Source organism: Xiphophorus couchianus, chromosome 24 (genome assembly GCF_001444195.1).
Source record: "Xiphophorus couchianus chromosome 24, X_couchianus-1.0, whole genome shotgun sequence".
Lineage (NCBI taxonomy): Eukaryota > Metazoa > Chordata > Actinopteri > Cyprinodontiformes > Poeciliidae > Xiphophorus > Xiphophorus couchianus.
In genome coordinates this window covers 17,535,078-17,556,447 of record NC_040251.1, presented here as the reverse complement: position 1 = coordinate 17,556,447, position 21,370 = coordinate 17,535,078, and the positions used below count along the sequence as shown (strand labels likewise).

Here is a 21,370-nt window from a genome sequence, read left to right as displayed (position 1 = left end):
TAATTAGGTCAGGAAAGTTTGGGAGCAAAAGGTACGGTCCAGGCCACGTGGTCGGGCCTCTCAGCGGGCAGCCACTTTCATGTGGAGAGAAAAAGTTGAGTGTTGAACAGAGAGATGGCAGGGGCAAGGCCGATGCCAACAGCGCCAGCATAGGGACGAGGGGCCAGGGCTGGAGACAAAGATAATAAAACCAAGAAGTGGCAGCTTCAGAAAGCCTCTGAAAAAGGACACACCAGGGAGATATCAACAGTGGGCCATCACCGAGTGGAAAAAAAAGAGAGCTGTCAGTCTGTTTGTTTGGCCTACGACTGCTGAGAAATAATTATTCCCTTTTAATTACAATTCGAAGAAAAGAAAGCTCAGGCTCTGCCGTCTCTAGACGGGGAAGCTGGTGTGGGGGCAAACGCTGCTGCCCAGAGCCGAGCGCCCAAGGAACCGCAAAGCAATGTTATCACCTTTCACACGCCGCCGAGCCAAAGAATAAACGACTTTGATCCGACTGCAAGTGCACTTTGGCCAACTTGGGTGGCACTCTGCAGTTTAAGCAGAAACTCTCTGGCAGGGGGAGTTCAGAGCACTGCAGGGAGGGGGAGGAGGAGGAGGAGAAGGGGACAGATGAAGGTGACAGCTTTGGAGGTTAACCTCGATTTGAAGTCCCAACAGGACTCAAAAATCCCACAGGGCAAAAGATACTGCTCTGATCTTTCACATCTAGCTCAGATATTGTACCAATAATATCTGCTGAGGACAGACAGGCGGACCTAAAATGTTCTTCAAAGCTTGCCGTACTTCTCCTGACTCCTGACAGAACAATGTGCCTTATCCTTGCTATGTATTTTTAGCTGGCAAAATAAGTACTGAATACATTTGAATAGCAAATTCCTCTTTACGCGTGAAGATTGGCAGGCAGGCAGCAGCAGCTCCCCTGATTCAAATCATGCCAACCTGCTTAGTGGAGGCGATCCAGATGGAGTATCAGTTCAAGTACTGTAAATCTGCCTGATGGGGGGAGCGCAGACACTTGGTTGGAGAGCCGTGGCTGCAATTCAAGCCCAGCTGTAATTTTGCGTTTACCTGCAAACAACTTTGTCAGGATGGATCTTGTTTTAGTTGGAAAAAACGCAAAGATAAACATCAAAAAATTGCCACTGTCGAACCAGAAAAAGAGCCAAATTTAATCTTGAAACGGGACTAAAACTGGAATGTTTTCTATGGTTTTCATTCTAACATCAGTAGCACCTGTTCAGCATTAAATGTAAAACAATATTTAACGTCGCTCCTCTGTCGTACAGCAGATTTTATGTAAGATATCAGATGTCTCATGTTAGGGGATCCTCATCGTTAACTATGTTGAGATAAATAAATCCAGAAACTACAATTACAATCAAAATTGTAGTTGGATAAACAGCAAATTATGCAAATTATTATTATTGTTATTACCATTAATATTCTTATTAACTGCATTAATGTCATTTTTATTACTAATGTAATCTTTGTGGTTATGACTCTTTTACATTATTTTCCTTTTTAACATTATTGTAAATATTATTTTTATCCAAATAATTAATATTCTCATGTTATTAAATAAATTATGATCATGCCAATTACTAATACAGCAATTAATGTCTTCCTTTAATATCATTTTATTCTTTTTCTAATCCTGATTATTATTGGTAATAAACTTTTACATTTTTTGTAATTTTTCTAATAATTAATATTATCACAATGCAAGTTCTTTCTAGCATTTTAAATCAGCCAGACTGTCTTATATGTTTTTACAGCCATCTTGATCAATAATTTTTCAGGTTTTCTTTTGTTTTCAAGTTTTCCCATCGTTGTACTTTAGTAACTGATCATTTTCAAAGGAATATTAGTTTGCTGAGCAACTCAAATACATCTTTTAATCTGTCAAAAAGAGGTTTTTACTAAAACTGTTGCCACTCTTATCTACGTCTTGTTGATAAAACTGATAAATAACGATGATAACACTTAGTCAGTGAGAAAAATTAAGGTTTAGTTCAATCAAAATGATTTCAGAGAAATAAACTCAGCATCTCTTAAGCTACACAATAAGCTATCATGTACAAGAAATGGAATAAAACTGATTAAATAAGCAGCCAAAGTCCGAAGAAAGTCTGGAGAACTGCAGATCACAATGATGTCTTTATAAAAGTACAAAATCTCCAATTTCAGCTTCTGTTCTGGTTTATTTACTCGTTGAGACGTTTAACTGGAAATCGTTGGATCTTGCCAAAAACGGATTGGCGATGATTTAATCTGACAAGATCATGTGCAACTCATGACGTAGAAAGAGGCAGAAGTGTGAGATAATGTTTGATTCACCCTCTCTGTGTCGGTCGGTGCGCCTGGGAAGACTCTCCCCTCTCTGCCAGTAAAACAATAGCTGTGTGTTTACTGCAGCGCGGAAATAGTCGGAAGCTGAGGAGGTAAGCAGTGCACGCATTCAAGGTTTTCCTTTGTATCTGATAAACAAAGCTGGCGCTGTTTTGCCTAAATGGAATATTCCTTACTATACAATAGATTGATACTCATCTGGACTTTCCTCCCAAGTTAGATGAAGCCTTTGTGAATTAATTTAAACAAGACGCAGCAGGAAATTGACCTCTCTTTTTTTTGGAGGCAATTCTGAATGACTGAATCAAGTTTCAATCAAGTTTGTGCTGCAGAATAAGCAGGAAACACCCTCACTCTCTGGAATTACTCATTTCCAAACCTGCTGAGGGGATTTTAATACCAGCAGACCTTTTTCTATCCTACGGGAGCAGAAAAAGTAGAAACATATAATCCTATTCCCTGCAGAGAAAGCCTCCAAGGGAGAGAAGCACTGAATCAAATTATTTTCCTAAGATGGTCTGACCTTAGCTTCACTTTATTCAAGCCTTCTTACCTCCACAATTTAACTGCTGTTCTTCTCTACCCCCCCGACAACTCCTTGCCATGCATGAATCACAGGTTAAATGCATTCCTTTCAACGCCGCGCTCCCCGCCGACGGGAATATAATTATGTTTTACAAGTCGACTCTTATCTGTAGCCTCCTTCATTCCCCCGCCGTGTATTTGGAGAGCTTTCCAGAAGTACTTTACGGTGTGTCAGGTTGCTGCTCCTCCATGTAAAAGCACTATTGTGTGGCTGAAAAGGTCTTCTCTCCACCAAAAGAAAAAAACATGGTGTAAATAACCTTTACGCAGCGAGTCCCTTTTTTTGGGCTGATTTTCTCACTTGCTTCACAAAACCTTCTGCACTCAAAGCCAGAAATATTATTACTGCAACGATAAACTTACACAATGCGCTCAGTGGAGGCAACTCTTCAGGCGTTATTGTTCGGTTTGTAATGCAAAATGAAATTAAAGTTGGAGGGAATTTGAACAGTTGGAGGAAGTTTTCTGCACTGCCAGACGAAAACAAAATGGTTCCGTTTAGGCAGTGCCTAGCTACAAAATTTAGCTGCGCTAACCGTAAAGCACAAATCATAAACATTATCTGCTAATGCTGAAGCGTTACACAAACATGGTGTTTAATGGAGGCTAATGCTAAAGCGCTAATTTCAAATTCAAATTATATCTGCACTTGAAAGACTACAACCATATCTCTTCTTCTCTGTCTTTTATTGGCACATTTTACCCAAAGGAAAGCAGTTTTTTAGCAACTAGAAAAAATGTTGTTCTTTGCAAAACAGCTGTGAGAATTAAAATCTGCAAAATGATTGATGCAGAATATGCAAGAAAGAGCTGAAAAAACGTAAGAGAAAGAAAAAGCAGAAGAAATCACAAATCATAAATGTTATCCGCTAATGATAAGGTCTACACCAACACAGTATTTAGTGGAGGCTAATGCTAAAGCGTCGACTATAGTTGAAAGACAACAACTATCAAGCACCAATTTAATTTTGACATAATTTACCCTTAGATATTTAGATTTATATCTTGTTCTCTGACTTTTTTTGCCTAATTTTACCAAAAGAAAAGAAACTTTCTAATAATTATACATAGCTTAGGCTACAGCCTCTCTTAACACTAATACCACCATCCCACAATCTTATATTTGATTTTTAAGTTATATAAAGATTTAAAGGAGATATAAAGATACTGCAGGATGTATGTAACCTTAAGCTAAAACAAGAAATAGAACACACATAGCACCAAAATGTGATGCTACGCTATGCAGACACTCTGAACTCACCTCGGCATACCAAATGCTTGGTGGGTAATTTGTCAGAGTTGAAGCAGTTTCATGACGGCTTTAACTTTCATCCTGAGTTGCTCAGGTGATTTCTAGGTAAAACAAAAAATGAGATATTGAAGAAGAAGGAGTGTAGAGGTAACAGCAAAAAAGATCAGAAGCTGCAAACATATCCACTGATTCTCTTAAAATGAAGACTAATGTTAGAAATGATGCTTGTCAGGAATGTTTTTACAAGACAGTGGCTTTATGTGTTATACAAAACTGAAATATACGTTTATTGGGGGTTAAAGATGATGCATTTTGACTTTAAGAAGGTAAACATTGCTTTTAAAGCAAATCCCTGTTCCCATGTTGCTGCTGTAGCTTCCAGTATGAACACAGATCAATATTACTACAAATATTACTTTTAAAAACTGTGTAAAACAATAAGAATTAACATAAAATGTATGATTAGTGTTAAACCTGCAAAAAAGAGACAAAGCATGTGATGATTTGATGACTTGACGACAATTATAACAATTATAAGTGTAGAAAAAGCCTCTGAGAACAGGTGTCTTCAGGTAGACAAACTCCAACTGCGAGCTTTATCAGACTCCCTTTGTCTAATCAGCACCTATTGTTCCTACTGTTGTATTCCTCATTAGCTGCCTTTGTTAACACGCAATGTTTAATTATGCTGGTTAAAAGACTGTTGGCGGGAGTCAAAACAAACCAACCCATTTCATTAAAAAGGCAGAGGGAAAGAAGGGCGAGACAGCCCAAAATATAGAGGAAATTAAAGAAAATTATGACTGAGGTAATCAAGCTAGGAGAACAAGAGAGAGAGCTGCAGCAAAAAGTGAGAAAAGGAACAAAGACAATAAAATAAAGTGTCTTTATGAGGGAAAATACCTGCAAGGCTGCTGCTGTTAGTTACAGCTGATCCCTGGGGAGCGGCTCTCCTGAGGTCCCTAAAACATCACAACAAATTACCCTGCAGTGGTTACATAACCTGTTCAAAAGGAACGAAAACAAACACATGCACCAAAATGTCAAGTTGTGAATTATACCGACTTCTTTAGAGCCTTTAGTTTTTGAACATTTGAATAGAATAACTCACAAAGGGGAATAAAAATGTGTTAGTTTATATGAAAGCACAACAGACTTTTAATGCAAAAAATCTGCAGACTAATGAAAAAGAAAGCACTTTCTTTTCCTCTATTGAACTCTGCAACTCCTACAGCACACCTCACTACTGTCTCACAGCTGAAAACATACATCTCTGCCACTACAGACCTTTTCATGCAACATCATTCCTCTCTCTCTTGCATTTCTTTCTGGCCTTCGTTGTACGTCTAATTCTGAATCCTTACATCAAAAATTGCCTCTCTAGTCCTCGTTCTTGGATTTAAACTTGAAGGGTTTGAACACTTTTCCAACATTCAAGGTATGTTTTCAAACTCTTCCAGAACCACACTTATGGAGATGAAAACAATAGAAATATACTAAAACTAAAATACTACGTCTCGAGATGGTATTCTACATTCTGCAGCCGGGACAAAGTAAGCTAAAATGTAACAAAATTTTATGTTTCTCATAAAATAATTTTGGAAATTCTAACTGATTTAACTTTAGACATTGGGAATTTTCAATGATTTCAAAAACTCATATTAACCCTGCAGCCCCTTTTTCAGATAAATGCAAAAAAAAACATGCAAAAATACATTATTCTCATATTTTAAAGACACGTTTTGTCCCCAATCAGAAGATATGAAATCTTAGAAAATAAATATGATTGCGTACTGAATATATGGACTTATATTTTGTGGTACTGTTCTAATAATAAAATAAGTGGCAGTACTATTTATTATCTCCCTGTTTTGCGATTTTAGCGACACAAACATGAAAAATGGTCTTACAGCATCACCATTTCTTTTGGACCAGTTACATAAACAACAGTTTGATTTGTGTCTTTAAATTGCGTATAGTAGCAGCATTTTTACATTTATTGACATTCTTTTGATACTCTCATCAAACAAACAATGGAGAAAATAGTAAAAATAATCCCAACAGTATTTAAACATTATTAATTTGAATAAAATCCCTATAATGAAAAACATTTATCATGATAAATGATCAACGATACTCTACAGGAACTGCTTGAATACGCTAAATTTTCAGCTCAGGCTCAAACAAAGGGAGGATATTGTTTGTTGAAGGGTGAACAGAGTAGGTGTGAATTATGCAAATAAATTCGGCGACACGAACTTGGACGGGGATGCAGCGTGGCAGAAGGAAGAAATATGGCGGCAGTGGTGGGCTCCACTTCCTCCCCTTCCCCTGGTTGCTTACCTTGAGGCAGCAGCTTATCTTATTTGCCTCCTTTTAAAAAAAAAATCAAAGTGTCTGGATTATCATAAGCACCTCCACCATTGTGCTCCCACTCAAAATAATTTTATCTGGCGTCCGCTCTTTTATCAGGTAAGCGAGTGGCTCATATAATAAACATAAATACCAGCAGGTTTAAAAGGTGCAACTACTCTGATATTCCCGTTTGTTGAGATGTTGCTCCTTTCCCAACATTTCTTCATAAATTCTGTATTCCCTCTTGTTTGAAAAGAAAAAAGGCCCATTAAGGGGATTTTTTCCTCCCTCAGTTTTGGCCACTGAGGTTGACAGGAAACAGAACAGGAAATGACATAATAGCTGCAGACGGGAGTGCTTCTCCCATGCCCGGCTGCTCCTCGTTTGACCTCTGAGACGACCAGGACTGCCATGTTTGGCTCCACGCTTGTGTATAAGATTGGGACTTTTATTCCAGCAGGTGAACGCCTCACATGTGAAAATAAAAACTTTCTAAAAAGATGATATCGAAACTCCACTGATGTAATGCATTACATCTATGTTTGTACGAAACCTTTCCAGAAAGCATTACATTTCCTATCTGATGACAGAACTTGATGTTTCTCAACACTTTTGAGGATTAGCAGCCATGGCTGAAAAACATCGGCAATAAAATGTCTGTACTTGATTTAAAACTTAAATCTAGTAATGGGTTTACAACCACAACACCAAGGCAGAAAGACAATCTTATATTCCAGTCACATCATTTTAAGGTGTTTATGAACATTATCAGACTTGGTTGTAAACTGATATGGAGCACAAGTAGTGCCCAAACACAACGCCAGAGTGGAAAGACAACAGCAAAGGCTTTTAATGTGTTAATTTTGATTAATTAATTACATTAACCGAATTAATCTGGTGTGTTTCTGGTACGTCCAGATCTGACGCACAAGCAGCATCCGCTAACAGACGACGAAGCCGCTTCTCTTGACCTCACTGGGGATTAATTTTTGTTTCTAGAACAATCTGAACGGACGCTAGAGTAGAATTAGCCTCTTAGCGAATGCTAACATGTTGCAGCAGCACAATGCTAATAATCAAAATATTGTAAATAACAGATTAAAAATAATAAATATTTTTGATGCTCAGCTCAAATTTCTATTTATTCAATATTTTTTTTTATTGAAAATATGGCTTAATTTGTCAAGGTATGGTTTTCAATTAAAATTAGATCAAATCCCACTAGTGTAACACTGAGAAATTGCAAAAAACCCCTTAAATTTCTACATTCAGGACAGTTTTGTACCTGCTTTTAAGGGTTGAGAGAGAAAATTAAATACCTCTAAAATGAAAATGGCGGCACAGATTTATTAATTCATTCCCCAGGATTCACATTTCAGAAGCTGGTCCAAGATAAATCAAGTTTAACACAAAGGCAAAAGAAAGAGCAAAATGGCAACTTGTGGATATTTTGGATATTTTAAACCAAAATCCAGTTGTAAAGATAACAAAATGCAGCTCAGTGCTGGAGTATGGTGGTGGAGGAGTGATAATACGGGCTGATTATGCAAAACTTTCTGAATCAAAATTAATCAAGGGACTGAAATCAAAAACTGCAACTTCCGACCAGACAGAAATCTTAACGCAAAGCTGCGGATGTGAGTAGAAACTTTACATTACTTTAAGTTCATCCTCAGGACGATTTTATGTATTTTCTCCTGTTTGGATGTGAGAGATGGACGTGGACGAATTCCCCAGCTAATTAGCAGCACAGTTTTCCATCTCGTCCAAATTTCTCCTGTGAGAAAAAGAGAGAAACCTCTGAGCCACAACAGTATGTGAAAGTTTTGCCCCCCTCCATCTGCTGAAGTCGTGCACAGAGGCTTAATTGGGGCCAAATCTTGTCAGAGCCTCTCCTTCTGAGCATCCGCGATTAGTTTGGAGCATTTAACAGAAGGTTGCTATAAGGGTCCAAACTTATAATAAACCGATACTTTTACTTTCTTGCGTTTGGATAATTCAGAGTCTTAATAACACCTTTCACTGACAAATCTAACTGAAGTACAGCCAGGAAAAGGGCCGGAGTGTTTAATGAACAGCACTAAGATCCATTTTGTAGACAAAAATGTTGCTGAAAGCTTGTACTCAGTGTGACAAAGTGCAGCTGAGACGTAAAGAAAGAGGAAAATCTAACTTTATATCACGGCGTTTAGCTTAAACTGCATACAGTGTTCTGATGAAAGGTTACACCATTTAGTACCAATTAGCTTGACAAAAGTTTGACTTTTAAACCAAATTAAAAACTGCTTTCCAGAAGTTTATTTTCGTCATGTAAATACAGTGAATGCACAAACAGTTGTTGAGAGCATTTGTTTTGTTAATTCGTTCCTGTTTAATTGCCTGTTAGGGATGTTGGAGTTCTTCAACCAGCAAGAACCGGGTCACGAGTTATTTTGTGGGTCAGAAGCAGAAAAGTTTCTGAACTACTGATCTGATCTGAGGGCACAGGAAAGAAATGTTCATCTGGACTTTTAACGGCTTTACGAAGGATGAAGAGCAGAAAAAAATTTTTTTTTTTAAAAAGAAAATAAACTGAAGTGAATAAAAACAAGCAAGAATCTCCAAAAAAAACAGAATAGCAAAAAAGTTACTAATTCTATTTTTAAAATTTGTGTTTCATTTAAAGTAAATAAAAAGGCAGCATATGAAAATACAAAAATACTGAAAAAATATTAAAATCAGAAAGATAAATTAAATCAAATTCTATTTGAAATAAAAATATATAATAAGCAGAATTACACTAATGAAACTACATAAAATTTAAAAAATGTCCAAAAAGACAAAATCTGAATGTATAAAAAATAAATAATAAAAACAATTCAAAAGAAAAAATGAAACTTAAATTGCAATCAATTTAAAGAAATACAAGAAAGAAGAAATATATATTTTATTCGATGATACAATAAACAACAAAAAATGATAAGCTAGATTAAAATATGTCAAAACAGAGACAAAAAAACCTAAAAAAAAAAAACAAGAACTAAACTTTAGAAATGAAAAATTAAAACAAACAAAACAAGGAAGGAAAACAAAAACTGAACTAAATAAATTTTAATTATTAGAATAAAGACATGACAGCTGCAGTTTCTGTCACAGAAATTTTATGTTAGCCGGAAACCTAAATCTAACTGTCCTGATAAAAACAGCATGAATTTTATTCAGGTTGAACTCAAACACAGAGTTACTTCACTGCATCGTACCTCTTGTTTTTGCAGCCAGGAACACCTGAGTGTATTTGTTTACACGGCCGTGCAGCTTGAGCACATCTTCACAGTCGTATGTCAGCACACAGGACTGATTTCACACCGTCAGCCACACACAGATTTATAGAAATCATTCCCACGCGTCTGTTTCATTTCAGAGCCTCATATTTACGTCGGCGGCGGCGTCAGCCTGCGACACATTTACATAACACACATCGCCCCGCTGCGTCCACCGCCGAGTAAGTACTCAAGCTCGTCCCAGCCCCCTTTTCATATTTACAGCGTGACTGATTTAAGATGGACTGATTGTGGGGATTTAATTACGGGGGACACAATGGCCACACAATTCTGTTTTCTTCTCCTCCCTTCTTGCGAGGCGCTGACACGCCGCACACTCGGCTGCACACTGCCGAGGAATGTTTTACACTCCAAATGAGCTGTGCTTGCAGAAGAATTTAATTTGATCTGCTGCTGTAATTGTGCTCTCACACACATATACTGGGGGGAAAAAAAGAGGAAGAAGAAGAAGAAGAGGAGGAGGAGGCATGCCGGGGTTGGAGGGCGTGCAACTTTAAAATGTAATATGCACAAAAAGTAAATTAACTCAAGAGGAGAGGCCCTTGTGATGTGTTGACACTTGCAGTGGGAAGGGTGGAAGGGGAGGAGGGAGGAAAGAGAAACGGCCATGATAAAACAGCACAAAGAAAAGCCTTATGAATTTTATTAATGACTTGCAAGACAGTATGCAAAACATCAAAGGTCCACGGGAAAGATTAATGACCCTGTGTGAGACTGTTTAATTACCTCCAGCTAATTAGATTCTTGACCAAATTTTTAATATCTGAGTTCGTGCTCAACGCCTAATTGAGATTCCACCGTATTTATTAATCTTTAAATAATAATAATAATAATAATGTGAACAGAAAAACTTCAGCAGGTTCTGATCCATCATCGGAGCGCTCCAGGTTTTCCAAAAAGCAGAACATGGCTGGTTATCAGCGCCATCTCTGCGTCTAATGAAGTGCTAATAAACAGGCTCAGGCTGCTCTGTCAACGCTCGCCGCCGTAATTCTCTTATCTGGACCTGAGCTGAGTTCTCCGATTCTCCGAGGAGCCGCTCTCCTCCATCTAGGGCTGCTTCCGCTCTCCTTCTTCCGGATAATCCTCGTGCTGTTTACCAGCGCGCGCACGGTTTCATCTAAATCGTTAGCTTTGAACTCGCGGCGTGCATTATCTGTTCTGTGACCCCGCCGCTGTTGTTGTTGTTATTGTTGCGTCTGCTGCAATAATTGCACTTGGATTATTGCGGTTAGGTCAGAGACGACTCGGGGTGGTGCATCCAGTTACTGAGACAAAGTTGTGGGAAACAGAACAACTACGCTAAGTTTCCTCGCCTTTAAAGTCAGGCTGAGGTCTGGACTTGGACTAGACCACAGCAACACGTCCTGTTTATGACTCATTTTAGCACAAGTTAAAGATAAAACAATCTATAACCAACATTTGAATCAACATGTGAATGCTAAACGGACTAGGGACCGCTCCAAAAGCAGGAAGTGGACTACAACACAGGGCATTCTGGGTAAATACAACCAAAACAAACGTGCTAACCTAGCGCTAATGGAAAAAATGGATTATAGTCTTTTAACAAAGAGAAATCCTCCAACTGCTAAAATTTTTGTTTACTTCTTCAGAGGTTTTCATGTCGTTTCCTCCAGTGGTTCTGGGTGCAGCACCCCCACAGGCGAGGAGGGGAACTGGGATTTAGTTGAAAATGTAACAATTGTTGCAATTTTGGTCCCAAATCGAAGCAACTCTATCGGAATATCAAGTATAGAAACACCCTAAGAGCCTCCCCGGTCTGAATCTTCTTGAAAACCAGCTTAAATCTGATCAGAAAGAGCTAAAAAACAAACCAAGGTGAAAACAAGACTAAGCAAAACCCAAAACCAAGCTGAAAAATTAGACAAAATGGATCATAACCAGTTTTAAACCAGTCAAAACCAGCCAGAATTGCAAAAAAAATTGCTTCACATTTCACCACTTTGATGACCAGAGATATGTTGCGAATCTTCAGTCAGAGGCTTCTTCAGATGCACTGTAACACAGACTGCTACAGGAGATTTTTCCTGCCAACAGCCATCACCATCTTCTATAACTCCCTGAAGAATCTGAATTAAGGAGCTACAACAACATTTAATTTCCCTTTGGGATCAATAAAGTATTTTTGAATTTGAATTACGGCTGACTCAGACCACTACTCCTTATTCCAGTCCTTTTCTGTTCCCCTTGTTGTCAACTTTAACCTTTAACCTGAGCCCTGTAGAGTCAGAGATAAAGCTCTTGAGCTTACTGTCATTTATCTGGGAATTTCACCCTCCAACCTTGGGGTCAATCACTCCTGGAAATTCTTGGAAATGTTTCCCAGTAATGAAGAATGATGAACTTCGAACAGAGATCTGCAAACAGCTGAAGCTCCGTCTTTGTAAACTAAATATTAGATCTAAATAACACAAAAATCGACTTAAAACATATAATTTGATTCTGAATTACTAACGTGTTGTTTTTCCACCTTGGCATTGAGTTTTAACGCAGCAAACTGTCAAAAATGCTGCTTTAAACACATTAGATTACATTTAAATCATTTTAAAACCTGGTATAAATATGTTCTGGTACATAAAACTGAAGGATTTTAGCATTTTTTTAAGCTCTTTGCTTAAAAATGAGCTGATACCAGTTGCTCGATGCAACTGCCTTGAAGATTGAGGACCTCATATATATATATTTATATGTCTATATATATATACTGCTTTAGTTTAAAGTATTAGTATTCAGAAATGCAAAATGAAAGATAAGATGTTCTAGCAAAGCACAATGTCAGCTAAATGTAGACAATTTCAAACTGAGAAAACATGAAAAAATTTAATTTAGATGAAGACAAAGAAACTCTCAAACAGTTTTTTTTCTCCTTGAAGCGTTTCTGGGATTAAGATTGTAGAGGAAGGTTCAACAAAGCAGCAGCAGTAGCAATGCTGTCAAGCGCAGCACCATCTGCTGCCCAAATCCCTGAATTACAACTCGTCCCCAGATAAGCTCAAAGAGCCCTGCAGCAGTTCACTGTGAAATCATATCACTGTGTCAAGTTTCACAACACTAGTTTGAGAGGGTTAAGCCTTAATTAGCATGAATTCGTTATGAAGTCGTGTCTAAAAAGGCCTCACTCCCCCCTGATACTTCTCATTTTCCCTCAACCCCCCTTTCTTCTTCTCTTTTCCTCTCCTGCTCTCCTTTCGCTTCACTTTCACCCCGTTTCCCTCCCTCTGCCGCAGCGTGCAGGGTGTCATTCTTCCACTGCCTCCATCCATTCGCTCCCATCTGCGTCTCCCCTTTAAAGGCCCGAGATCTAAATAGGAGCGGATCGCCTCCCTCGCTGGCGTTTCATTAGTGGCAATTAGAAAGCCGGTGCTGCGTCGTCCCATAAGACTGGAACCGGTGGGGGAGCAGAGGCGAGGCGCGGGGCCGCTTTAGCTCATTGAGATGAAGTATGGATGACAACGCTTTCATCAAATGGGCAACAATTCCTCGCCGACATATTTGAGCCGAGTGTCGGAGGTACCATTCTCACAATTACGACAATTAACACTGTCAAAATAAAGCCATTAGCTTAGCGAGAGGGCAAACCGATGCACTTAATTACAGGGTTTTCTGTCAGAATGGATTCCCTTCAGACTTTTTCTGAATTAGAAAAGGGAAGAAGTTGAGAATATGGCGCGGGTTTGGGTGGAAGAGCCGACATCTGCCGCCACGGCTCATCTCGCTTCAGGTCGAAGGATGTCGGCGGTGAAAATCAGCAGTGACCTCACGCTACGACGACAATTTACTGACATCTGAAGATGAAGGATTTGGGTTGTTTGTGTTGGAAAAGGTGTTAGATCACAACTCGAGGTCTATTGCTTCTTATGTGGCACTAAGTGTGCTTAAATATTACTTTATCTCTCAAATCAATGCAGTTTTCATCTGTTTACTGCCAAATTATATCAAGCAGTAACTCCAGTTTCTTTAGAATTATTGTGCACTAAAACATAATTGGGAGATTATTGCAGATTTTTCTCAAAGATTGTCAAAAACTTTCTTACTTAAGGCCTCAGCCTTAATTAATGTCAGATTATAATCCATGATCTGTACAGTAATAAAAATAAGCGCAAATATTTCCAAATTAGTACCACAACCACTTTGCAAAAAATCAGAACACAATCGTGAAATCCTGGAGTGACTGAAAAGATATATTTTAACAGTTTGTGAACCGGTTTTATCAATACATTCTGGCATAACCGGCCCTTTAAGAGCATTCATGATCTTTATTTGGACCAAAACGAAAATGAGTTTGACGCCCCTGTGAGTAGGAGCAGATAGCACAGAAACAGCCCGTTTTAACATTTTATACTTTTAGATGAGCTATAAAGCTGTTCTATCTCTGGAGTTTCAGTCTTATTTCTCAAAATAAGTCTTTTTTAGAAAAAATTAAATATACGGATGTGTTGATGAATTAAAGAGTGTAATATCACACCTTAAAGTGAACATATTATGCTTTTAAATCTACCTTTTCATAATTAAATCTTTTAGCTGTGAGCTATATAAAGGGAAACAGCAATTATTTGGTCTGTTTGGCCATTTTTGGAATTTGATAGTAGAGATATGGCAATATAGTAGCGCAAAAAACTTTTCATTCCCAAACAGATTAAAAGATGGAATGGAAGATTTGTCTATCGAGAATAACATGTTTGAGCCAGAAAATGCTACCACAATAATCAAGGCCTCAACATAGGTAGTTAGCAAGTTAGTTAGCAAGTTAGTTAGCAAGTTAGTTAGCGTTAGCAGCAACAACAAAACTGAATGGATTTGGATTATGGTCTCCTAAGAAAAACAATCCAACGCAAAATTTTTATGTAGTAGTACTGTTCAAAACACAAAGTGCTATGCTACCTTTCAAGTCGTTAAAAGCGCTAACATAAACACGACACATGATGATAGTGCTAGCAAAACGACGGACGTCACATTTTGAACATTTGACTTCTCAAATTGTCGGCATCCTTGAACTTGGACTCAAATATCGCAGCAAAAAATAAAAATGCAGGATTTGTGAAACTGGTTAGCTGCAAATAGTGTGAGATTATGGTTCAAAAACACAACAGGGAATAGAGAAAACTTTACAGATTGAAAAGTATGATGCAAACAGAATATAAAGACATCTACACAGAACTGGTAGGAAAAAAATTAAGATATTTACGGTATAAAAACGTGGATTTTATCCCTTTTTATTCTTTGTTGCCTCTGTTGTAGTTTTTACTGTTTTTCATTCATCATCTGATTCCAAAACATTCAGTTAAGTTTTATACTGAATCTAATACATGCCTTTTGGTTATATTTGTTGCCACTTTAGAAGAAAATGTAATTTATAACATTAAAAAAATGCAGAAATTTTTCTTGCCCCCCATGAAAGTCCAACTTCTGAATTCAAGACACAGTAAATGTAAAATATTTTCTTAATTTCTTGAACTGTCCTGATTAATGTCTCTCATATTCCCAGGCTAAGCGTCTGATCTCTTCACTAACACTACATCTGAGAGTCCACAACTCCCCCATTGTTTTAAGGAACATTCTTGCACCTGTTTCTTCGCCGAGAACAAAACACAAAAGGAGCCGAGCTTCCAGACTCGGAGGGAGCAGTCTACACGAACAGAAGGGCCGAGTGAAACTCTACTGATCCGTGAAGTGCAGAGAGAGGTGGCCTCCTGCCAGCATCAAATTGAAATAAACTATCAAACAATATAAGACTGAGTTTTGTCACCTTTAAAATATGCAGCCGGTTGCATCTGTCTGCAGATGCTCTGGGGAAAAGCTGTTCGGCTTTGACGCGGCGATGTGAAAATACAATTACACAATCTCCAGGGAAACCCTGGCCTGTCACATTACATTTACCTTAGGTTAAAGAGAACGTCGACTTGCTTCTGCTCATCTCTCCATCCATCCATCAATCCAACATCTTCTCTAAGTAGATGAGGTCACCGTTTCACGGCTCGGGTGCCTGCGAAGCAGCAAAACCAGATCAGTTTAAGTGACTATCTGAGGTCGTTTTATGGCATGCACCTGTTTTCAGACAGAAAAGCAAATCAAAATCACATTTTAGCGAGCCTGTGTCCCCAGTGGGAATCAAACGGTGGGATTATTAATGGAGAGAGGGTTAGAGTCCGCTATATCTGAGTCAGAACTGACCCATATTTGCATTTTGAGATGGATGAGTGGAGACGGTACTGTTCTGCAGCGATAACAACCGGATTCAGCATCACATCCGGGGTGATTTTCCACCAACAGGTCAAAATGTGCAGCTAAAACATGTCTGTTTCTCTTTAAATCTAAATAAATATGAATATGACATATTGTGGAAGAAATGGTTGTCATACACTCAGATTATGATGCTATTTATTTTCAGGCCAAAAACATGAAAAGAACTAAAATCAAAACTTCAGTTTTGATTTGTTTTGCAGGAAACGTAAAAAAGTATTTTTGGATATTTGTTGTATTAAAAGAAATTAGTTTTCCAATTATTTTGGTTTTGATCAACAAATTAATTTTCAGTTATAAAAAAAGGATTTTGTTAAATAGAAGGTGATTTTGGTGCAGAAAAATCTGAAAAAGTTACTTATGCACATTTTCTATTGTAATAAAATTATGTATGGAATGATTTTAGCTTAATTAAAAATAAAAACTCTATCTGGATCCTTTGATGGATGGACCAAGTTTGTATCAGTCAAACTCTATGTTAGGAGCCATACAAAATATTTCCAAGGGCCGCAAATGGCCTCCAGGCCACACTTTGGACACCCCTGCTCTTAAACAATGACTTTGCAAACTTCTGATAATTAAATTAAAAACATTTAAGTTAAGTGGAGTGTAAGGCAACACCTCAAACTATTTGTTTCCTCTTCATAGGAAGAGATGTTAGTGCCATTAGCTAGCTTAATTAGCTGTTTGCTAATAACTTTGCTCCAACTTAAAAACTCCCAAAATTAATATTTCTGTGACTATTATCAGTTGTATAAAATAAACTACTATTTAAAAAGCCTTTCTTACTCTTTTAAAAAATTAAGACATTATCTATATAGTTACTGACATTGCTATTTGCTGTTTTTTAATTCAAGAAATTTTATTATTTCTTGTTTTTTCTTATTTTCTTTTTTAAACCCAGAAATAAAAATACCTACAAAGAGCAGAAATTACATTTTCAAACCAGCATGATGCAGATAAAGTTTTTGTTTTGATCGTAATCCTGTTAATCAAATGTAATTTCAGGCTAACTTAATTAAATCAAGAATCTTTCCAGCTCAGTAGAAAATGTTTGGTATATTTCAGCTCAAATTACGTCTATCATTCAATTTCTGCAATCTTATTTCCTGAAATAATCTCCATCTTGGGCAAAATCAGTGAGTCTGTAAATCAGAGCACTTTGAGACGTTGGGATCGCTGTAGCTGCCGGTGCTTCTCTTAGTTTTTTTATCAAAAGAGGAAGCTGATGAATCCCTTCAGATAAGGATAGAAGCCCTTCGCTTAAAGCATCAACTTATTAAATGAATATGTTCTCCATCACGCCAAACGCTTTATTGTATCTCTCAGGGACACAAAATGCAATTTGTATCATTTTTGCGCAGCACATCAAAAGAAAGTAGGCCGAGCATGGTGACTCACAGCACCAAGAAGACGCTCTGTTTCCAATCGAAGGAAATCAAATCTGCGCTCTGGTTCTTCATTTCTTTGTAGATCTCTGTTTGTTTGATAAGGCTGCTGGCAGTGACGGTAAATGGGTGGATAAGTTGAGACGAAAACAGTGACACGGCCGCTCTGTCGGCTCATGGGCCGTCAGCTTATCAATAAATGACATCATCTGGCCCCCGGACGTCTTTCTGCCTGTCACATTGGTGGCACACAAATTAGAGAAAAAAGGGAAGAACGGGAAAAAAAGGGATGTCTATTTTCCCCCATTAGGACTCTGGATAAAGTAAAACTGGAGACAGTTTGTCTCCAAAAGAAAAACTTTCAAAAAGACAGATAATCCACCTAATAAACTCACTAAACTGCAAAAACAAAAGTTAAAACAAGGTTTTAAAGCAACTGAGGTAACATTATTTGTATGCGTCTCATCTTAAAGACTAAGACAAACCTTCGTTTCGCTAACAGAGGTTATGAGGAGTAGTTATAAGTAATCAGTAACCTGCTAGAAAAGACAGCAGGAAAGAGAATATCAGTTTGGAAAACTTAGTTTGTCTAAGGTCAAGACAACAGCTTCTCCAGCTAACTACAAGAGTCAACGTCACCCATTACGTTAACAGTTCCTGTTAGCTTATCCGGCTATCCACTAGCCGAATGAGCTGTTAGCTTTGGTAGCTCTTGGCAACAAAAGCTATTAGGTCTAAAAGCTGTTATCTGGACCATCAGATTAAGAAGCCCGTATGGTGAAAACAAGTTACTAAAATTAAAATAAAAAAGGCTAAATAACTAGCCATAGGAGGCGTTAAGTCTGAGTAAATGTTATCCTGGGCGGCTATTAGCCCGATGAACTGAAAATGGGTAAATGTTAGCTACAAAAGCTACTAGGTCGAGAAGGTTTTAGCTTGCATATCAGTTTAAGCAGCTCTTATGGTAAAAGCCAGTTGCTAAAGTTAAGTTGGTTAAATAACTCTACCCATAAGAAGCTAAGTCTGGGTAAATTTCAGCTATAAGCACGAGAAAATGAAAGTGGGTAAATGTTAGCTACTAAAGTTGCTACGTCAAAAAAAATGCTAGCTTAGCCATCGGTTTAAGCAGCTCTTATGGTGAAAGCAAGTCGCTAAGTTTAAATTAGCTGAATATCTCTTACCATAAGAAGCTCAAAGTTTAGCTTGACCCTAGTATGAGGTCAAGCTAACTTCATATTAGCTTGACCATCAGATTAAGCAGGTGTTATAGTGAAAACAAGTTGCTAAGCTTAAGTTGGTTAAGCAATTAACTATATTAGGAAGCACTAAATCTGGGTAAATGTTATCAATTATTTTGACTCTAATATGAGGCGTAGGAAAAAACCAAGTGTGGTAAAAAGGGCTGCATTCCTCTACTGCATGATGGTTGCAAAAACATTAGCTTCATCTAAATGGAATGCTAACCATCCCTGCTGGTCCCCGTTTTAAAAATAGTTCATGTTGGCATTAATTTTTAGCTGATACAATGAACCCCTGACCAACCAAAAGCCTGCATAAAGTCCCCTTTTCCACAATGATGCTTTTGTTTGCTTTTACTAGGATTTGGCAAGTTGTGTTTAATGTGACACTGACCATAAAATATCTTACATTTCATTCTGATAGTGGGAACTTTTTCCATGTGATTTAGGTGAAATTATCAAACAGATGATATCAGTTGGCACACAAGGTCTTTCCTTGTAATGATGTCTACAAAAATGTAAAAAGCAATAGCTGCAGGTTAGTAGCTGCAGGAACAAAGCTGCAGTTGTATTTTCTTTCACGCTGTGAATATAAGACGCCAAACAATATTGCATTCTGTTTAAAAGCTAAACAGGGAGACTTTCTTTCTATACTTACATAATCCAAGGAAAAGTAAATGCTAACAGCAAATGTTCATTTACATTCATCACAATGCAAACTAAAGCTTTTCCGTTAAATTGAATGCGGCAATTATACTTAAAAAAGTTAAATGAGTGTAAACGTAAAGCCTGTGCAGCTTCAAACTTGTTTTTCTGAGCCAAGCCGAAGATGGCCGAGCTCATTAGCTGTCAGCTGACAGCCTGTACAGCCGAGTGTTTGCGGCTTCTTTTTAATGTATCTCTGAAAACAGCAGGAGTCCGACTGTGAGCAAACCTGTGGCAAATTACACAGTGGGAGGCTTCTCCTCTCTGTGACTAACTTGTGTGAATTTTGACAGAAAACTGGGAGAAATGATAAACATGAAGCCGGTGTGATATCCTTTGAATTAAATTAGTCAAATGCAGAAAAGTGAGCTGGACAAACAGGTTGGGATTTTGCTCCAGAATACTTTTAATATTAAGGGATGATAAGTTGTTTAAAGCAAAGCAATTAAAAGGAGACACTTTCTGCTAAAACATCTAAAGTTAAAGTAAATGAAGGTATTAAAAAGTAAAATAATTCATTCATTCATTAGTCATAAAAACACTTTGATGTTAGCCTGACTAACATGTCAAAAATAGGTAATCAATCGACAAAGGTTTATTAAATGTAACTCAAACTTTCTATGCTTCTTTAATTGTTGTAGATGATATGAGCTAACTGGTTGGATCGAACAGATTAAATCAATTAGCTCACTGACTTACTTATTCAAAGAATCCTTTGAATGAGTAAATTCTCCAAGTTTATCCACAGAAACAAAACAAAATTTCTGCTTCATTTTGCTTTCGATAGGATTATCTGTTCCGTAAAATACGGAATCATACTTGTTAGACTAAGAAGTTATCCTGACAATTTGCTAGTCCAAACATTTGCTAGCTTAAGGTTAAACAATAACTAGCTAGCTTTAGCAGCAGTTAGCTTGAGATAAAATGTGCTTTTAATAAATTTAACTTGAATGGTTGTTAGCGTGACATGCTATTATCTTGACTAACATTTCGTAAAAGTTACTCTTAGTGACTGTTTTTCTTACTAGCTATTAGCCTGAGTATTTGTAAGCTTGAGTAGCCATTAGCTTGAATTTAAACAATAGCTAGCAAGCTTTAGCAGCAGTTAGCTTGAGTAAAAAATAGCTTCAATAGATTTAGCCTGAATGGTTCTTAGCCTGAGATGCTATTATCCTGGCTAGCATTTAGTAATAGTTACTCTTAGTGATTGTTTTTCTTTCTAGCTATTAGCTTGAGTATTTGTTAGCTTGAGTAGTTGGTATTCTTATTAGCTGTCAACTACAATGTAAGTAGTTTTAGTAGTTGCTAGCTTTTGTAGCTGTTAGCCTAAGTTGCCATTAGCTTGACTAGCTGTTAGCAGTTTGATTGGTTCTTAGCTTGACTCCTTAATAGAAACATTTCCTCCAGGTAGTTAATATTAGCCCTCAATGATAAATTTGTTTTGTTCATTACAAAACTCTTTGGGTCTTCAAAATAAAAGCACTTCCTGTTCTATTCACTCAGAATTTTGACATTGTCTTAATTATTCACTACATTGTACTTTTGTATTGTCATTTATAGTATATTTTAAAACATTTTCACTGTTGAGACTTTTTAAACAAAGCTGTAAAATGTAGATTTGAAATGAAGTTTTCTAAAAACATCAAAATAAATAAGTTAGTGTGAAGAAGCGTTGTTTGATTCATTCAGGAATTCAATATCAACAGGTGTAAATGTTTTGTATTATTTTCCCTTAAACATAAATGTATAACTATATGCAAGCCTAACATTTTCTTATCAGAAACTAGAGACAATGAAAAAATACGAAGCTTTGAAAAAGGTGGGAATGGTTGAAGTTCTGCAGACCAATTTTGCTTTAAAGCTAAATACAACTCAACACAAGCATGTAAAAGTGAAATAACCGCCTTTCTT

The 21,370-nt window shown here is 37.4% G+C and overlaps 1 long non-coding RNA gene across 2 annotated transcripts in view; it reads right to left on the bottom strand.

Annotated features, from left to right (window-relative positions):
* Window positions 1–21,370, bottom strand: part of LOC114141042 (uncharacterized) — a 127,908-nt gene that overhangs the window by 64,242 nt on the left and 42,296 nt on the right. For both annotated transcript variants that reach the window (XR_003594752.1, XR_003594751.1), the window contains exons 4-6: window positions 15,766–15,871; window positions 5,096–5,154; window positions 4,202–4,293 (exon numbers count right to left, since the gene is read on the bottom strand). This is a non-coding gene — a long non-coding RNA (uncharacterized LOC114141042). The remainder of the gene's footprint in view (window positions 1–4,201; window positions 4,294–5,095; window positions 5,155–15,765; window positions 15,872–21,370) is intronic.